A 21,675-nucleotide genomic window follows, 5' to 3' on the forward strand; every position below is an offset into this window, starting at 1 on the left:
TTACTTGAAATGCTCACTCATATAAATGAATATATTTGAATGCTTTGGACTCAAAGACACATTTAAAAAATGTGTGAATGTCAGGGCTCTAAATGGACCGAAACGCACCGGAGCGCCGTTCCGGTTCATACAATCCCCAAAATTATCGCTCCGTCTCGTGTAAATATTAATTTGACCGCCTGAGCGAGATATGTCACATTATAAAGAAATCTAACACGATCGTTTTTTTTAAATACATATATGTATAGAATTAGATAAGTAACAGTGTTAATATTTTCGTAAAATTATCAAGCGCTCCGGTTCGTGAAATTTTCCATTTCGAGCGCTGGACTGAATGTGAACGTGAACCCATAGCTTCGGAAGCGAATATTCTACCACTCATCCGCCTCCTAACCTATTGATTTAAGCGATTGAATGAATTTAGATGGACATTGTTTATAATTTCTTAAAATATGGTCTATTTATCTAAACACAACTCATTTAACTCAACTGTTCTCACTATGACTATTCTATTATTGTTTGATAACATATTATTGTATTTTTTTCTACTTTATAACTTGTTCTGAAATATCGAAATACTGTAAATTTATTGAATATACTTTTAGTGATTTACTTCTGAAGTGGATTGCCAGCTGACTTACATTCCATGTGGTTACGTCAGCTATATGGTTATTAAATTTTATCATTAAGTCATTGTTTCATACATACCTACAAACTTATCTGTAGAATGGCCAACAATGGAACTACGAACTACCATAGGACGCCATTTTGAAAATTTCATTCGAAGGTCAGATTTTGTCCAGTTACGAGTCTTGATTGGGTAGTTTTCGACAGTGGCTTCCCTATCCCATTCTTCAAATATGTTTGTAGGTATGTACATAGGTAATAACATGGTCCCCACATCCTGAAACGAGCCCCCAGGCCAGTATACTTGATGCCCCCCCCACCTTTCGCTAAAGTTAAGGGCAGTGTGATGTTCTACAATAGTGTTCCCTAAATGGTATTAAACGGAACCACATGGTTCCAAAAGGTAAAATTAAGAGCATTCCGTGTATCTTTAGCGATTTTTTGTATTATTATTCATTACACTCGGCATCATATTAGAAGCCATGATAGCGACCCCTTTTTGTGGTAGCCAAATAACATGCGACCCTTCGCCATATTTGATAAATAGCCATTTTTATTAGTCAGAAAATACGCTAAAAACAATAACGAAATAAAATTCTGCGTGTGAATTATTATTTAATTATATTAATCATCATACCTATCACATCAAATTCTATCACACAGCCAAATAGTTTGAAATGTTTAAGGAAAATAGCGCCCCGCAGCCGACTTTTCGAGCATATTTGTGGTGCGTGTTTATCTCATGTAACCCACCACGCTGGGGCCCTCCTAAGCCAGGGCCCTCAGGCTAAAGACCTGTCACCCCCCCTTTGTGGGGGCCATTGGTAATAATCTCTGAATCTGAACCATCTAAAAGTCAATTTAAGTGAAAAGGGAACACTTTCGGGAAAACTATATTTAATCCCATTAAAGTACTTATAGAATTTCGTGTTTCTATTATGAATAAGTTAAGTAGACACAAAATATAAATTCGCTCTGAGAGATAATAATAATTCAGGAACAAATCATTTTCGGCAAAATCTAACTTTAGACACGTTTGCTCTGAAGTACAGACATATCATCATCATCAGCCGGGGTCAATCCACTGCTGGATGAAGGCATCCCCAAGCTTTCTCCAACTCTCTCGGTCATGTGTCGTTCGCTGCCACGTATTTCCGCCGAACTTTACCAGTTCGTCAATCCAGCGGCTTTTAGGGCGACCCTGTGGCCGTTTCGTACCCCTTGGGTACCATTGGATGACGGCATTTGTCCAGCGGCCGTCCTTTCGGGAGCAATGTGCCCCGCCCATCTCCATTTCAGCTGTTTGGCAACGTCTATTACATCGCGTACTCTTGTCTGCTTCCTAACCCATTCGTTTCTCTTACGGTCCTTTCGCGTGATGCCCAACATGCACCTCTCCATGCCTCGCTGTGTGACTCTTAGCCTTTGGACATCTCTCGTGTTGAGGGTCCACGTCTCGCAGCCATACGTGAGCACGGGTAGCACACATTGGTTGAACACCCTACGCTTAAGACATAATGGTAGGTCACTCTTGAAGATACTATTCAGACGTCCGAAAGCACTCCATCCCAGCTTTGTTCTTCGAGCAATTTCATCGTGCATGCTTCCGTATATGGACACCTGCTGTCCGAAATAGACGTAGCTGCTGACTTGCTCGAGTTGGGTGCCAGAAATACAGATAATCGCAGGGTCCGAAAAACAGTTCCTCATCACTTTTGTCTTTGAGACATTTATCTCTAGACCGACCGTTTGACTGACATCCGCGAGTTCTTGCATTCTACCTTGGAGGTCTTTCGGGTCTTGTGAGAGTATAACAATATCATCTGCAAAGCGCAGGTGACTGAGGTGCTGTCCATTAATTGGAACACCTTTTTCCTCCCAATCAAGTTTCCTAAATAAGTCCTCAAGAGTAGCAGTGAATAGTTTAGGTGAAATGGTATCACCTTGCCGGACACATTTGTTAATGGGGAATTTACACGACCGTTTGTGGAGTTTCACGCATGCTGTGGCATCACTGCATATACTGTTCAATATGTTTATGTAGCGTCTGGAAATTCCTTGGTTGCTAAAGCGTCTATAATTGAGATTTTTTAGATGGAATCAAACGCCTTTTCATAGTCTATTATATTATATGTCTGTACTTCAGAGCAAACGTGTCTAAAGTTATATTATACAAACAAAATTATATCATAATACATAATATTATATGCAAATAGGGTACCTATTAGTAAAATTTTAAATTGAAAAATATGTTTGTAGTATTCAACAACCGGTGTTTGCATGACGGTAATATGTGGTAAAAACTCCAATATTCAACAATGTCTGTGAGATAATTGGCACATTTCCAAGTGTGCCATGCGCTGTTTCTCTATATATCAGTGCACCAGCGTCTTCCTCTATGTCGCGTAGGTACCTACCTAATAGTTTTCTGTACAAATGCCAGATCGGATTTCATGCATTTTCTCAAAGTCCCGGCGCCAAAATTCTCATTCAAATTATTGGGTACCAAAAAAATCTCACACGATATTAAAAGGAAAACACACTTGTGTTAGTATAAGTGTTAATATAACTTAAAACACCTGCCTGGTATGAGATAAAAACGGAATTAATAAATTCATTGCCAATCTTGCATGTAGGGTATTTTATGCTGAAGACAGTTCTGGAGGAAAGATCGAATCGAAAGATCTGATCCTGATGGCGGAGTTATGTTGTTGAATCATTTGATTCGTGGTCCAAAACATTAATAATTCATGATTTAGTAATCTTCGTGAAACGGATCTGTTAAGGGTAATTGTACCTTGTACCATATAAAGGTCGCAAATTAAGAATCTGGGGTGTGTTACTAATTGAACAATCGCTAAACTGTTTAGAAAAATATTTGTGTATTATGCTGTTTTATGTTTTTTCAACATGTGAATCAACATTAAATTTAATGATCACATAATATATTTTTAAGCCATACAAAATATTGAAACGCCTTCTTTCTAAAATTATGAATAAAGCAAATATATTGAATCTTCTTCCAGTTTGCGGTTTCTCTATAAAAAATAGTTATTAAAATATTATTTCTCATTGTTATCAGATATTGTATAAAAATTAGTGGTCCCAGAGGTTCATTTAATTCCTTATTTAAATAATTAAGCTAAGGCTACACCCCTAAACGAGAAGATTTTCTTTAAGATCTTTAAAAGAAAGCCTTATTTCGTTTACTGAGATATCCGTGGTTATAGATTGTTGTTTCCAAATTATTCGTTTGTCTACACGCGTACTATACTAACTTAGTACCTATATCGTAAAATATATGCGGTAAAACTTTCTATTGGATGTTGGAGTGATTAATTGCAACGTATTTGCCATAATATAGGTATACATTCAATAAAATAAATGCTAAAAAGTTAATATTTTTGATCAAGACGTAGGTATAAGTACAATAATGAGTTTTGGTAATATTTGCACATGATTGTCCACCGGCGATCTGTCTATTATTGTAATCACTAATTTCAATGTGTACATGTAAAATTTAAGAGTATTATTTTACAGTTTCTAATTTTGTAATTTCTCATATTTACGTAATGTAGATATGGTGAACTAATTAAAGTGCGCACTATTGATTATGTATCTGATTGATCTCGACGTATATTTAGTTTATTTACCACGATTGTAATAATTAATAATGGCATTTATTATTTATCTGATAAATATCAAAACGCATAATTATTATAATATTATTGTGGATGGCGTCCGAGCGTTGCGCCGTGACGTGTCCTGACATAGTTTCCGTTCGTCAATGGGGAAGGTCAAAGAGGTCGCGTTCACAGATGCGCCCCAGATGCGGCGCACGCGGGAAACTCCGGAAAATGCCGAAGCCCGCTGGAAAATTCCCGCCAAATATCGATCGAAGCCGAACACCACTTTCACCCTGCTTAATTCAATGGCCTAATGCAAATTGCATGTTATATCTGCACAATAACATTGTAAAATAACAACAATGACACGATAAGGTAATCAACATACATTCTATATACACCGTATCGCACTTATGTAGATTTTGTATACGATTAACAATGAGATTATCGTTGAATAAAACAATATTCTAAGAAAAACTTCATTAATCATCAAAAAGTCAAACTGATATACAGAATTCAACTTGATGATAAATAGTCCGACTAAAACTTAAATTATCCATTATTTCAGAGGAGCGGTCGCGATACTCAAGGTTCGGGGTATCCAAAGTTTAATACAGACGTGGTTCGGTAGACGTAAATTATTATTTTGTACTAGCGATAGCCCGCGAATTGCTCGGTGCGAAACGCGGATATACAAGTAGACATATTATATTACTATAAAGATAAAGATGAAAAAATATAGTGATTTCAATTGTCTTTTTGTTGTTGTTTTGTAATCAATGAGATAGGCAACGACTGGATCTAGAAACGCTAGCCCCTGTATCAACACCTCACGTCACAACTCCACCACTGCTATCTGGCCCCTTTACGTGGTCGTGATTCGATTTCATTATTTGCTACGATCAAGCCGCACGATCGACAACGATTGGATATAGGCGCACTATTCCATTACATAGTAGGTCAAGTAGTTTTTTTCGAAGGTAAATAATAATGAACCAAAGATACAAAAGAAAATTTTTAAATTCAAAAGAAAAAAAATATGATTACATATCACATATTATTGTAAACGTGATAAATAGTCAAAACCCTGTTCAAAGGGTAATATTTCGAAATCACAGACAGATACTTAATTTTTTTATTAGTACAGATAGATTATTAATAACAACCAGGGCTGACGTTATTATTCCTAAGAGGAGCGGTCGCAAAAGTCAAGGTTCCGGTGTCAGAATTTAATACTACATATTGGGTGCGGATACGGAAGTCCATTTTTTTGTTTTATTTTGTATGGGTATTTCTATTACGTCTTTCGTAATAGATAATAATATTATTATATCCATAAGTTTAATCCAAGATACTGCAAATTATATTCCTTATAATCCCATACCAGAGCTTCCCAACCGGTGTACTGGTGCCGCGAGTGATTGGGAAATGTGTCGCAAGATTTATAGTTGCATCAAATATTTAAAATTACTCGTTGTGTCGCGTTGAAAGAATTTTTGCCGATCATTTAACTTGGTATTTTTTAATAGCTGTACAATAAAATTTCTGCAATGGTGTACTGATGCTACAAGAGCGACCGACATAGAGCAGGATTAATAAATCAAGACTACTCTTAGGGTCAGCCCAAAAGTCATATGCTCCAAGGACCGAGACTGATGGTAAGTAAAATTTACAATACAATATGACTTGAAGGCAAGAAAAGTTAAATTAATGGAAAAGCGTCATATTACTTTTACTATGGTTCCAATTATCGCGAACTGTTGGCTCCGGAGGAGGGCAACACCCGTATAACATACAGGGTTGAATGATGTCGTATTGGTACCCGTCAAATATTCAGACGACATTGTTACGCCAATGAATAAAACCATAATATTATACCTAATCGTTATTTCATCATTGCTAAATTCTTTTAGGAGATGTAATTCGAAGATAAAGCATTATCAGAGGTTTCGTCTTTCCTTTCGTTTATTGTTAGTTTGTTGAAAAACAAAACAGTCAAAACAGTCTGGTAAAACAGTCAAGCCAAAAAAGTCGAGGAGTAAATCGAAGGCCAAGGCTTCGGCGCATTTTCTATTAATACTTACAATGGCCTTTTTAATCAACTATCAATTACACAACTACGATAATATAACATCGCTGCGCAGTTTCATTATCAACAATAATTATTATTTCCGTTTTCGTTGGGTTTCATCATTCATTAATGATTACAACTATCGACATACTCTATTTTATTATCGAAACAACATTATACCTATATTCATCGGTTACATTGAACGAACGCGTGTCTAATGTCATTGGATTTGACAGACACGAGAAAAAGAAAAAGACAATCAAATCGCTAAGTCCAGACTCCAGACCGACAAGCATCTGTCCGAAAATAAATTATAAACAATGAATAAAAAACTGTTTCAATTATAACATTTAAAAAAAACTGTTAACATTTTGTACGAAATTATGTATTTTTTTGTATTCCGCCGCGGCTCGAAAACGTGCAAATATACCTAGATACTGATAAAAATGTAAGCATATTTTTGGGATGTTTTTTACTGTTGCATTCGAAGTACCGACGCGTGTCATGTGGGAATTTGTTTTCATTAATCATCTTTACACACTGGCGTTTTTTTAGAGCGCCACAAACGCATAAAAAAACGCCGGTGTACCGTGAGGCCTTAAAAGTGGCACCACTTTTATTAGATACCTGTGTAAATAGGACGACAGCATATGTGGCGCTTTTAAAAATCGCTTATGTGTAAAGGGACTAAAGCGCGCAACTTTTTACGATGTCGACTGTCCAAACTACTTTTAATTTTAAAGCAATCTTTACAGGTACCTAAGAACGTGTATTTCAAAAAATGGTAATGCACGCGCATTTGTGTAGCGGCTAAAGTTTACAGCTTATCTTGGTACGGTCAGGATAAGCATTATACATACAGTAAGTCCTCGACTTACGCGAATTCGACTTACGTGAATTCGTATTTAGGTACGCGATTTTTTAAAATATGCTTCTTTTGCTGCAGTTTGTGTCTCTGCGCTTGTGTTTACATATAGAACACCTTGAGAATCTAATTCCCGTAAGCAAATCTAGCTGTTTACCATATATACATACTAAGAAATTATTGGACGATTATTAATAAATACCAACGACGACAACGATAGTGTAGCGATTAATGCGTGCGTTTTTGAAAATCTATGAATGGCGGAATAGAATCTCACTAAATGGTCAATAGTCATATTATTACGTTATTTTTCAATCAATATAACTTTTTGAGCCACTACGGTTGGGCGAATGACAAATATTAATTAATAAGAATAACATTCCCCGTGTGTGGAATTCCGTACCATTTGAAGTATAAATGAAACCCATCTCGTGATAACAATGTTTATTTATTTTGTTATATTATTTCTTTATTAATTATTACGAAATTTATTTTAAATGAATAATAATACGATAAGATAACAATTAGTGGTGTCTGTCTTATTATCTGTATCCTCAATAATTTTATTAATATTCGTAATTCAACCAATAATTGTAGGTTATCTCAAAACATATCCAATTATAACCGGTTACAAACTGAAAATTGCTGTCATCAAAAATAAATATTGTAGGTAAATGATTAAAATTTCATTGACATTTAAGCGAATAAATGATTCATAACCAAACATACAGAGGAAGTATTACATAATATTATTTAAAGGTAATGTCAATAGTTTCCGTTTTGTACATATTATTATATTTATGTATTTAAATGCTAAACCAAATCTTAGTATCAATTAAATTAGATATTATACAAATAATAACTATAATTAAAATAATAGTTGAACTGCAGCCCTAAAGGTCAGGTAAAGTAGGATGGCTGGTTACATAAATCCGTGCTAAAAGATTATACTTATGTCTTTCGCTGTTATTGTCATAGATATAATATATACCTATAACGCATGGTATTGGAACAGGAAGAAAGGACGAGTGAAACCGGATTCGAAACTCTCCAACTTCATAACACTCCGGAGATTATCGATCAGGCCAAGTTCAGCCCATGTCCAGGAAGACGGGTACCGAAAACGACCCGTTTAGGACGGAAACGGTTGACAAAGATTGGAAGGAGACTGTAAAGAGCAGAATGGCCGAAGATGATGACGCCAGCTGAAGTAAAATGGTGCAGGAGTCAACACTTAGAGTTGAACTGTAGCAACAGAGGCAGAATAATAAAACAGTTCGAATCTAACCTTTTCGAAGCCAAGCAAAAAGGAAACAACGATGATATTTATTTATATTTGAGACTAAGTATTTTTGTACGAATTTCACGATAAAACTAAATACGTATCGTGTTTCGTAGATAATTGAGCCGTAATTAATTAGTTGTGCTTGTGAATGACACTCGATAACAGCGTGATTCGATAAAAAAAAAGAAATCACGAAAAAACAATCAAAACCTGACCAAAATGTACTAAAAATAAATACGTAGTTACAGATTGTTACATTATTATCAGCCATAAAATAATAGCGTTTGACTGAACTATCTAATTCAGGGATAGCGAACATATGGCTCGCGTGCCACTAGTGGAACGAGAGATGATTTTACATAGCAACGCGAATGTTAAAGAGAGAAAAATTGGATGTAATAATTTAAAAAATATTACTAAATACAAAAAAGTTTTACAAATAAAAAAGTACCTACCTATATATAATATTAAAAAATAACGACGACATAGGCATGCGTATTTTCTTCGGTCTCTAATAATATTTACCAATCGATGCGCAAACGGATACGACGAAATTCAAGCAAAAAATGATATATCGCGTTATATAAAAAAATAGCAGGCAGATACTCTTGAACAATAAGTATCACATTTAATTTAATTGCATATGGCGGTCCTTGGGTTCTATGCGTCACACATAATATTATCGCACTGACTTCAACAGGCGGCGGGAGAAGCCCGAAGATTTTGATCGATTTACAATCATTTTACAATACTTGAGACCACTGTAGGTAGCGTGAGAATGTTTCATCTGATCTAAGCAATTCTAGAGTCAATTTAGGCATAAAGAACCAAACTAAGTAGGTAATACAGTAATATACTTAAGAACTTAATATTTTTTAAACTCAAATCAAATTAGATTTCTTATAATTATTTTTTCATTTTTTCCCTATGAAAAACTGCTCGGCACGTCAGTCAAAATATAAAAAATAATTTGGGAAATTTTGGTACGTAAAAAGGTTCGCCAACCCTGATCTAATTGATGAATCTTAGTTTAAAGACAGATATTGCACGAAAAAGTATAGCATCATGGTAATATTTCCGTTTGCGTAAAACTACCATGTTTCATAATTCGCAAACCTAAATAACAACAAAGTTTGAACTTGAATATAATATTCTGTTCATGACTATAAAAAAATATTGATTACGATAGAATAAGTTTATTTTGATTAGCTGTCAAGATTGCAAAAAATAACAGAAGCTGAAATTAATAGGCATTGGCTTCGTTAGATGGAATGAGACTGACCTTTAAAAATATGAGTGATATTGATCTAATCGTAAAGAGGGGACGAGCTAACACGACCCGTATACGTGATGGAAGTTCAAAGTAGAAAGCATGATATCATTATCCGTTATCCCGACTAATCTAGCTAGAACCATCATAACTTGGCTACGATTTGATAGCGCTGTTTAGATACAGTGTTACCTACCGCCCTTAGCGGTGACCGGTGACCGGTGACGGAATTTTTTTATATGAACGTGCGGGTGCGGGTGCGTCCGTAGTTCCTCAGCCATAAGTAGCAGATGAAAATCGAACATAAAACATTGATCACCCGAGCTACACTATAAATGTTTTACTACCCCTTTCCTCGAATTGAAAAGGCCTACAAAAATAGTGATGATAATGATGTTACAAACGAAATTTTAGTTTGAAAGAAACATCTGGTATCGTAAGCAACAAATTTCACCCAACGTGTGGCCCTGCAGGTATAATACCAAAATGTCGCACTTCGTCATTCATTTTGGCTAGCCGCGTGACGACACTGTTCCGATATGCGCATGGAAGAAAGACGCAACATTGCGCCTAGTTTTGGATTATGACTATATCTCAGTCGAGACGATTTTCAATGTGCGACTGGGCTTGGTGTTTTCTACAACATTTTAAGTGATATTTTTGTGTCTTGTTCACTTTCGAGCTGTATTCATTCAGAGGTACGTTAAATTACATGTGTTTTGTGAATACCAACAATATCACATCGACATATTCGACGTGTTGCAGTCGAGACAAGTTTAGATGTACGACGCGCCTTATAACGCAGCAATTTTGTTCGACTGAAACCACATTAATTATTATTTAGCAATTTAATAATATACGTACATATTATGCAAACATGTACCAGATTATAAATATTGTTATGTAATGTTTGTTTCAAAAACCATTAGTAAGCTACGAGTACATAGATAATTTTTTTGAATTTGTTTTGATTTTAGATAATATAATGTTTAGTACGATTAATATCTAACTGTGCGTAAGTAATGAATGATATTATATTTTATAATGCTATGCATATCATTTTGTTGCGGGTCAATACCACTGTATCATTAATGTTACTATCTTATCAAACGATAAACTAATGTTTTGTGTCGCGTAGATTGCTCTACTTTGCATTAGGAGCATTGGAAAAAAAACATTATGCATTTACTTCTGTACTTGCAAGTACTACTTCCTATTTAGGTGCACATTATCATAATATAATAGACAGTGACGTCTCTAGGCAAAGTGCCGAACTTGAGCAGAATTAAATTGCCATCCCTTTCATTTTTAGTTTCAAATTATCTGCAAATTCGTTAGCTACCTACTTATAATATACATACCTTTTTATTATTTATTTTCGACTATCTTATACAAACAAATATATAAAAAATCTTTTAATTAACATTGGGACACATTATTAGAGAATTCCCATAAAATGTACTCTCAAACAGTGATGGTTTTATGTACGCGGGGGTCTGTGACACTTTTGTGAAAATTTTAGCCCGCAGCCGCTATTACAATACGATAATAGTTACGTATGTTGTCACTTGTCAGGATTATTATTTTTATGTTTTGACTGTCGTAAACTAAGTTATATAGTACTTTCTAGTGAAGTTACAGAATTGTCTACTTCATAGAAAACCGCCACTGTTCTCAAAAGTTGTCACATTTGTATCCGTTCCTTCATTCGCATTACCTGCCTACCCCCAGGGGCCCTATGTTAGAACTTGCGAGTGCAAGCTTCCCGGTCGACATGACGTCATATGACATCATTGTGACGTACTACCGGAGTGATAATAGCACTCGAGAAAATCACGCTACTCAGACAGCGGCGCTATTCATTGTCACCATACACATATAGGTGTTTCATCGTAATAATTATCAACGGTGAGCACTGCGCGCGGTCGGCATGCCTCGAGCGTGGATTGGCTGACGTCACAATTACGTCATGTCGTCTGGTGCCACACGATTCGATAGTTAGGAAATCGGGGCCCTGGAACGTCACTGATAAGTGATAATAGATCCTGAAGATGTAGTATTTTCTTGAATAACTCTAAAATATTCGCACACTATCTACGTATTCTATGAAGTATGATTCAACTCATTAACAATAGAGTGGGAGTATCAACACATCTTTACAATATAATAGGAATAGATTTGCTTGCAACCTACATAATGTGCCAATCAAGGGACTGGTTCGAATCCCGCGACTGGTTGAAAGTAGATTTTTGAAACAACTAAATGGTATATTTTTGTGGAAATATAAATCATTATCAATAATCAGCCTGGATCAATAATCTACTGAATACATGCCTCTCGGTTGGGAATGGGACAATTGGACGCCGCACTGTCGTAAACACGTAAACAGAACGTAGGTCGTAGAGTCATAGACGATGAATTTTAATCAGTTTCTATCTACTACTTAGTAGTTTTAATTCATTTTAATATTAAAATAATGTTTTTTTTATTGCGGATTGAGAATTACCATGCCTAAGGCTTTATATAAAAATAAAAAACTATTTTTTCGTTGGAACTAAAACATTTACAAGATTAAATCATTATTTACGTGTGCATATTTAAATTCTCACGAACTATTAAATCATAATATAATAATTTAAATATAAATACTATTAAATATATTTTTTTAAAGTACGTATAAGTACCTACCTAACGTCTATTTATTTTCGAATTGTGTGGCGTTCAGTTGTCCGGCGCCAAATCGTCCTAGACCCCTCTCGGTTATGTGCGTTGCCAGTGCCACGTACTATCGCATAATCATTTCGTCGATCCAGCCACTCTAGGTCTACTTTTTCAACTTTCCTATCTCTTAGATACCACTGAGTGACTGAATCCTACCCATTTCCGTTTTGATTTTTAGAAAACCCTATTACATCGTATACCTATCTTTATTGCATTTTCCGTTTTTAGTTCGCGAAATTCGCAGCGTGCACTTCTCACTGCCGGACTATTAATTATTGCTAGTTTAGGAACGGGAATATCATACTCGTTGAACTGTTCCCATTTAAGGCACAATGGGATGTCACTTTTAAAGACATTATGTAACGGCCAAAAGCATTAAAAAATTGATATCGTGCATTTTAGAGCAATGCATTTCGGGACTACTGGCTACAATTTAAACTAGAAATCTATATCATGTCTAGACAATAGACATTGATGTTGTTAAGATGTATGACACTGATGATTGTTGATGTATCATGATATGACAATGTGTCTAGACAATCAGCATAATATATATTTAATTATTGTACAGAATGTCAAATAATTATTATATTTCGTGGAATCTGATTGATTAAAGACATAATAGGTATATCGAATTGTTTTATGTGTATCTCAACAGAAATCAAAGCAAATATCTAACATATTTTTTGATTCGCGATATCAACAATTAATATTATTACAATATTATTGATAACCCATTTACCAACGATAACAAAACATTGATAAAGTGATAACATCGATAAAAAATGTGTTGATATAATATTTAATAAATTATTTATATACCTACTGCAAAACTATCGCAAAACAATAAATGCGTATTCTTTTAATACAATTAAGTACATAATATTATATATTGAAAGATTTATTACTAGAAAATGGAATGCATTGGTTATTATTATTTTGGATATTGTCGGTTCATCTTTTAATAATTATTGTATAATCAATCGCCTAATTTATGTAGGGGTTTGTGGAAAAGGTTCCTTGGAACATGCTACGAAAATTGTTCTCAGTATCTTCATCTCAATAAAAATAAATAAATAAAATAATTGATGTAATTATACATACTAATTTCTCGTGAGTTTTTGGTGATTATGGTTATACTCATTATGTCTAGCTAGCTTATAAGTATCACATATACCATGGCGTATACCATCCATCCCTATTCACTATTATAAATAAGCTGCAATAAATCAATTTATTTTATATTGTAGCTTCTCCCATCATCTACCAGCTTTCATAGTGTACGTATATGACGTATAGGTATTAGTACTTACGAGCTACTTACACGTCGTATGCCGGGTCCACACTGGCAACATGTTTAAGAAATTTTACGATAATTATCATACTTATCGTAAAATTTAACGAGGTTGCCGGCGACATGTTGCCAGTGTGGCCCCGGCATCACACTACACAATAGAGAAAAAAAACAAACTTTTTTCGATTCAAACGTGCAACAAGTTTTTTTCAGGCATCGATCTCATAGTTACAGGCTAAAAACATCTTGGAGGTCAATGATCTGTTATAACAACAAAAAATAGTCATGAATATTTTATAAGCTATTAAATTTATTATTACATTCTTGAAATTAGAAACTGTGCTCGACCTAAGCTATGCAATATTTGAATTTGAGATCGATTTAAAATACGAGTACATGCAGGAATTTTACCATGTTCAACATAATATCAAAAGGATTCGAAATTTTGAGCTTAGGCAAGTGAACAACACGTATCTCACGGGTATTGCAAATAAATGCTGACTCAACTGGAAGATTCAGATTTCAGTAAGAAATTCTAAAAAAAAGAAAATGAATGTTATTAAATAAATTTTAGAGATATCAAACATATTATACTGATTATCAGATAACGAGGAGATACGTCATTGCAGTAAAGTACCTAACTCTTATTAAATGAAACTATACATACAAGGGAACATTATTGTGTCAATTGGCGTTTGCTCTTAATAATCTATTAAATTCAATACTCACAAAAGCATATCATTAGGTACCTATCTATAATTTATTTATTTCCTAATTTTGAGCCGTACAAAGTTGAATAATATGTACTGTAATTCTAGGAAGAACTGAATATCAATTACACAAACAAATGTAGTAGCTATCAAAAACATTCAAATCTATATATATATAAAAGAAAGCGGGTTAGTTACACCATTTATAACTCGAGAACGGCTGGACCGATTTTTACGATCTTTGATTTGTTAAAATTGTCTCAGCCCCGAATAGCAGAATAACTATTAAAACATCGGAAAAATTCACGGAAAAGAAAATTATGAATAAAATTAAGTTTTCATACATTTTGTATCGAACGGCTTTTGACTGATATCAATGGATTTAAACGATGGATCTCGCGCATACGAAAACAAAAGAAAATCACAAAAAATTTAAATCCGTATACAACGCCATCTCTGATACATGACAGAAACAATAAACAAGAAACAAACAAACAAAAGAAAGTATGAACATGGTGTTTTTGACAGTTGATTCAGTTCAGCCTCAGATAATACCGAAAGACTTTGTTATAGACAAATAGCGATCTTGATCGTGATTTTCAAACGATTAGTTGCCTTCTAAAATGTTCACTTTCTGAGGTTATGAAATTTCGCGTATCGATAATTGCTTCATTATGTAATTTTGAATTGTGTGATTAATTTTCCAGTGTTATTTACAATGCCGCGAGCCAGAAGATCTAATCTATCTATCTATATAAAACAAAGTCGGGTTAATTACACCATTTATTTTATAACTCAAAAACGGCTTAACCGATTTTTATGATCTTTAATTTGTTGGATTTGTCTCTGCCCTGAATAGCAGAATAATTATTAAAACATAGGAAAAATTCACGGAAAAAGAAATTATGAAGAACATTCATTTTCTTATAGATTTCGTATGGAACGGCTTTTTTGATGATGTCTATTGATGATATAGAACTGATTGACTGATTTCGATGATTTTTTTTTTGTTCGTAGTAAGAAAATCACAAAAAAAATCCGTATACACCGCCATCTCTGATACATGAGTATTGCAATTCAGTAAAGTACATCAAATACATCTGCAAATATGTCACCAAAGGCAGCGATATTGTGGTTTTTGGCGTTCAAACTCCCAATACCAACGATGAAATCATGCACTATCAAGTTTGTCGATATGTGAGCTGCAATGAAGCGATTTGGCGTATTTTCTCATTCCCCATTCATGAACGTTATCCCACTGGTGTACATTTGGCGGTGCATCTGGAGAATGGTCAACGAGTTTATTTTAATGCATCGAATGTTGCTCAGCGTGCTGTAACACCTCCAGCGACAACATTGACCAGTTTCTTTTCAATTTGTCAAAGCGATTCGTTTGCACGAACGTTGTTCTACTCTGAGACGCCACGTTATTACACTTGGAACGCTTCATCGAAGAAATTTCAACGTCGTAAGCAAGGCGATGCGGTTCCTGATCATCCGGATGTGCATTCTAATGATGCTCTTGGTCGCATTTACACAGTTCATCCGAAGTATGACAAATGCTTCTACTTGCGGTTGTTGATGGTAAATGTTCGTGGGCCGACATAATTTGAATCACTTCGAACTGTCAATGGTGTAGTGTGTCCAACATTTCGTGCTGCATGTCAACAGCTCAATTTGCTTGAAAACGATATTCATTGGGACATGAAAATCGCTGTAGCAATTGTTTCTGCATCTTCAAGTCAGATACGCACATTATTTGCTATCATTATTTCGACATGCTTCCCATCAAATCCACCTGAACTGTGGAACAAGTACAAGGATGACATGTCAGAAGACATTTTACATCGAATTGGTGTCAGTTCAGAGAATCCCTATCTCGAGTGAATGAGGAGATACATAACCAGGCTTTGCTTTTGATCAAATACATGTGTTATCTCATGTGCGGCAGTTTATTAGTCAAGTTAGGAATGTCAATGCCACATAGTGGAATGAATGACGCTTTTAATCGAGAATTGGAACGTGAACGTGAATATGATCGAGATGCATTGAACCTATCGGTTCGATCGAATGTACCAATGTTGAACCCCCAACAGAAGGAAGTGTACGATACTATAATGAAGGCAATTGATGATGGAAACGGTGGTTTATTTTTCCTCGATGCGCCTGGTGGAACTGGGAAGACATTTCTCATGTCATTGATTTTGGCCACTGTTTGTGCGAGATCCGAAATTTCTGTAGCAGTTGCTTCTTCTGGAATAGCGGCCACGTTGTTAGAAGGATGCCGAACGGCTCATTCAGCGTTGAAATTGCCATTAAACCTTCAAACGACTGAAACACCGACAAGCAGTATTGCGAAACACTCAGCAATGGCCAAAGTTTTGGTAGCAAGTAAAATCATCACCTGGGATGAATGCACAATGACGCACAAATGCGCATTGGCAGCACTCAATCGAACTATGAAAGATCTGCGCAATTACTCAAGATGTTTTGGTGGCGCAATGATTCTACTATCTGGCAATTTCCGCCAAACACTACCAGTCATTCCAAGATCGACCGCTGCCGATGAAATGAACGCTTGCCTCAAATCATAGACTCTGTGGCGCTATGTGAAGAAACTTCAGCTGACGACGAACATGCGAGTTGCATTGCTAAACGATCCATCTGCCGAAGATTTCTCTAAGCAATTGCTGACTATCGGTAACTGCCGTATTCCTGTCGACGAATCGAACGGATTGATTTCCTTTCCGCTGAATTTTTGAAATTTCGTCTCAGCGAAGGACGACCTCATCAACAAATTGTTCCCGAACGTCATTGCTAATCACAAAAATCACAATTGGTTGAGTGAACGAGCAATTTTTGCGGCAAAGAACAAAGATGTGGATCACTTAAACTTCACAATTCAAAATTAAATCGTTGGTCCAATGCATTCCTTCAAAACTATCGACTGTGTAATAAACGAAGACGAAGCAACCAACTATCCAACTGAATTTTTAAACTTATTGGATTTGCCTGGCTTGCCACTGCACAATTTACAACTGAAGATTGACTTGGTAGTTATCATGCTTCGAAATCTGAACCAACCAAAACTATGTAATTTATTTCATTTTGATTTGATTTTTGCACATTTATTGAACTTAATTCATTTTGAGTATTTTAATTCAGCTAATAAGTTAACACAAGATTATTGATTCTGAGGCGGTACGAAGTTCGCCGGGTCAGCTAGTATAGAATAAAGTACGATAACGAAAAGTAAAATATAGATACATAGAATTAGAAGGAAAACAAATAAATTAAGATTTTAGGGAACATAAGATAAACAAAAATAAATGAAAACTAAATGATCATAATGACGAACATACTAATGTATACTACTGGAATAAGGTATGAAATTAACAACAAATGATACAGATCTTTAAAGATGTCTTGACACTTTAGCACCCAATAGGGGAATAGTAGGGTGTGTTCTAGAGGTGGGAAAACTGGTATATTTTGAAGACGAAGTATACTATCGAAACTTGTTCCAAAATACTTCCTAGTATTTGAAATACTGGCTTCAATAGAATCGCTAAAAATACACTGAGCTCGGCTTTTCGAAATGTCCCATTTTTATTATAAAATTTTAACTGTCATAATAAGCCTGTGCCGTTGCTTCACCATATTCCTGAGGGAATGTGCTGCTACACAAAATTTATGACCTATTGTTCATATATAAGATTATGTCGTTCGTTTGCATAGACTAATAATTTAAAATATACTTGTATTCAAGTGCTATCTCGCACGCGAGCATTTAATGTCAATAGTATTGAAAGTCTACCAACTCAGTTTTTTGGAAAAAGTTTATTGGGCCACACGTACTGAGTATGGGTAGTTTCATCCGAGACTTGAGTACACAAACTGTTGACAGTATTTCCAACTCACCTCGAGTGTGCTCCAGACAATATGGTTAAATGGATGATGACAAACCTGTATGTGTGGTGAAATACGACCATGCCTACTAAAATGCAACTTGAACAAGATCCTATAAGTTGAAAATTGTGTTACTTTAGCAACTTATGGAGTGACACCTGTAACCATTTAAGATTCGACACGAAGATGAAGGAATACGTGTGAATGGAAAGAACGGCGTAAGAAACATACAAACATAATCGAATACCTAGATCATTTTACCATCATTCTCCAATAAAAATAATTATTCAAGGATAATCTATATTAAAATGGAGAAGTATAATTTTATTACGTATCGCAATTCGTTCAATCCATGAATTTAATAGGTAGGTAACATTCTGACTTGCCCTACTGCGACTAGGCCGTGCATCTGTGTCACTGGACCACGTCTTTTAGAGTCAAGTACATTTTGATTTTGACACACTAATTCAATCTATCCCCACATCTCATATTGCACCGCCATATTTTATTCTAATCTAATTAATATACATTGTGAAGAGCGTCGTGATCGGTCGGGGACGCCGCTTCCTGGTTTAGCAGTGATCTTTTCTCTAGCCAAGACTAATGACTAGCCAAGGCGCTGCGTTATATTTGTCAACTACTCATTCGTGTTGAGAATAGAGGTGCATTTTGGCTATTAATAGCGCGGTGCATTCTTCATTTTTCCGTCCACGAGGCGAACGTGGTTGCAACGTATATTGTCAAACGTGTCTCAGCTGTCGCGCATCTTAAATTATTGACCATTCAAAAAAATGATAAATTAGTTTAATAAATCTATTCATCACAGAAAATGTTTGATCTTCGTATACTGTTTTTGTGTCATATTTCTAACATCTGACTTCTTGTTTCAAGTAAAACCGTAGCAATTACAAATAATGTACGTGGCGAAGGGTAGAGGTAGGCTGTTAAGATCCGACATAAATAGTGCACATTGAGCTTTGTTAGTCATACGTATTTGTTTATATTGAGCCAAGACTGCAATTTATAGATGGCGATTGTTAGTTTTTAAAAATTAATTAAACCCTGCCTAAACCAACCATAATAGTTTTGATGTACTTTGGGCGATACGATACAATTGTGCACACTTTTTCATTCACACTTATTTGTTTTCGTTGAATTAAGAATTGGTTTGTTGGTTCATTTTTTAAATTCATTAAACCCTGCCTAAAGCAAACTATAATAGATAAAAAATATTATTATATATATAAAATATCCAAAATTATGTATGATTTAATGGCATAATTTTACATATTTTATAGATAGACGAGTATTTTTTGATTATTATCTATTATGGCTTGGTTTCGCAGGGTTTAATTGCATTTTAAAAACTAACCAACACCATCTGTAAATTGTAGTCTTAGTCCAATGAAAACAAATACATATGACTAACCAAGTTAAGTGTACACTATTTTTGGCGGATCTTAACAGCCTACCTCCACCCTTCGCCACTGAATTAATATATAGGTAATTTAGTATTTATCTAAATATTTTGGTAGTGGTTTAATTGAGATAATTGAGAAGAATACATAGGTATATTAAATAACAATAAAAGCAATTTCTCAACCGCCAACTAAATACCTACGCGTGGAAGTAGACTTTGGACAGGCAGTAATCGAGTTCAGCCGGTTGGTGGACTTGTTATGTTGTCAATTGAGAGAAGCCGAAAAACAACCAATTGATATTATGATTTGCTGACGCTGGGAGTTATGAAATAAAATTGGTCAAACTGCGCTGCAATCAGAGTAGCGCGTCGTGCGACCAAATTGAAATTATTATCCAATAATAGGTCAAGGATATTCAGAGTGACAGCGACAGTTTCTCGTCTTTGCTTCAATAAATCTCGACTCACTCACGTGTCATTTTTTTAAGTAATAAGATAATTTATCGACAACTGCAGTGACAATTTTACAGAATAATGAAACACATCCCAAGTACGCGAAATAATTACAATCTTAAAACAAGCTACGTTCAGACGACACGAGAATTTGTTAGTACTGTTGATACGTTTCGAACTTTACCCATTTAACATAATATACAGGTATATAATACAATCCATTGTGTCGTAGATCATACGAACCAACATTACAAAAAGACACGAAACTAAAACTACAATCATCCGAACACAGACACATGCAAAACTGTGCAACTAGCACCAGAATCTAGTTTTTCGCCACGTATGATTTATAATGAAAACTTTGAAAATCGAATTGTTTTTTCTCCTATGCGATGCGGGTAAAAACAATATAAAAAACATTCGGTTCAGTGTCGTGTGAACCTAGTTTTGGTAGTGTAACATAAACATACTTTTCTGAGGTTATCTGTATCTCTCAAGGGCCACCTTGTGAGCACCAACAAAAAAAACTAAAAACAAGTAACTCAAGTTATGAGATGTAATCAAGTTCGGAGCATAGATCGTCTTAAAATGCGGTTTTAATTAACATTTACCATGCCATCGGCATGGTTGTAGGACGATTTATTCCTTTCGAAAAAAATATAGGTACTAGGCAGCATAATGCGTTTAACAATATCGATTCTTGGAATTCGCTTAAAATTTCTGACAGATTAACTAGTAGTATTTCTGTATAGAAACGCTCCGTCAGTGTATTTTACTTAATATGAGAATGTAATAGTACCAATTTAATACGTTAATACAGCCGAGCTCGGTTATTACGATCTCGGACATAGCGAGATCTCGGATGTAATGAGGAAACATTCGTTGACATTTTGGTTTATGATTTTCTCCATAATATTTATTCAATTATAACGAGCAACTTATCGGATATACCGAATACTGTTAATGTGTCGATCGTTTAAAAACACTTCGACCATAAGCAATAAAATCCGATCGGACAGGATGCCGCCAGGGTCAGATTATGTTTATGACACTAGTTAAGTGTATATGTACCTACCTAATTGATGTTTCGCCGACAATAATAAAAAAAAGTATCCACGCATATGGTTGAAAAATCCAAGGTTTGTGAAGTCCGTAGGTACCTACCAGCGTTCATTACAATAAACAACTAAATTTTGTAGTTTATGAATGCCATGTTTGTTTCGGGGATTTTTACGATGGTTTTCAGATTTTTTATATTCGATTTATTTTTTGACTTTTTGTGTAATGTGACCGCTCATTTAAAAATACCTATACTCTGATATAACGAGTAACACTTATCACGCGCAAATTCAGTCGGTCCCATCTTCCTAGTAATTACCAAATTCGACTGTATAACAATCCATAAAACGGAAATGTATTTAGTA

The 21,675-nt window shown here is 35.1% G+C and overlaps 1 protein-coding gene across 1 annotated transcript in view; it reads right to left on the reverse strand.

Annotated features, from left to right (window-relative positions):
- LOC147068597 (uncharacterized) overlaps positions 1–21,675 on the reverse strand; it is a 103,859-nt gene that overhangs the window by 37,432 nt on the left and 44,752 nt on the right. The window lies entirely within an intron of this gene.

Source organism: Rhyacophila brunnea, unplaced genomic scaffold (assembly GCF_057557595.1).
Source record: "Rhyacophila brunnea isolate RB1 unplaced genomic scaffold, BYU_Rbru_1.0 scaffold_3, whole genome shotgun sequence".
NCBI classification, from domain to species: Eukaryota; Metazoa; Arthropoda; class Insecta; order Trichoptera; family Rhyacophilidae; genus Rhyacophila; species Rhyacophila brunnea.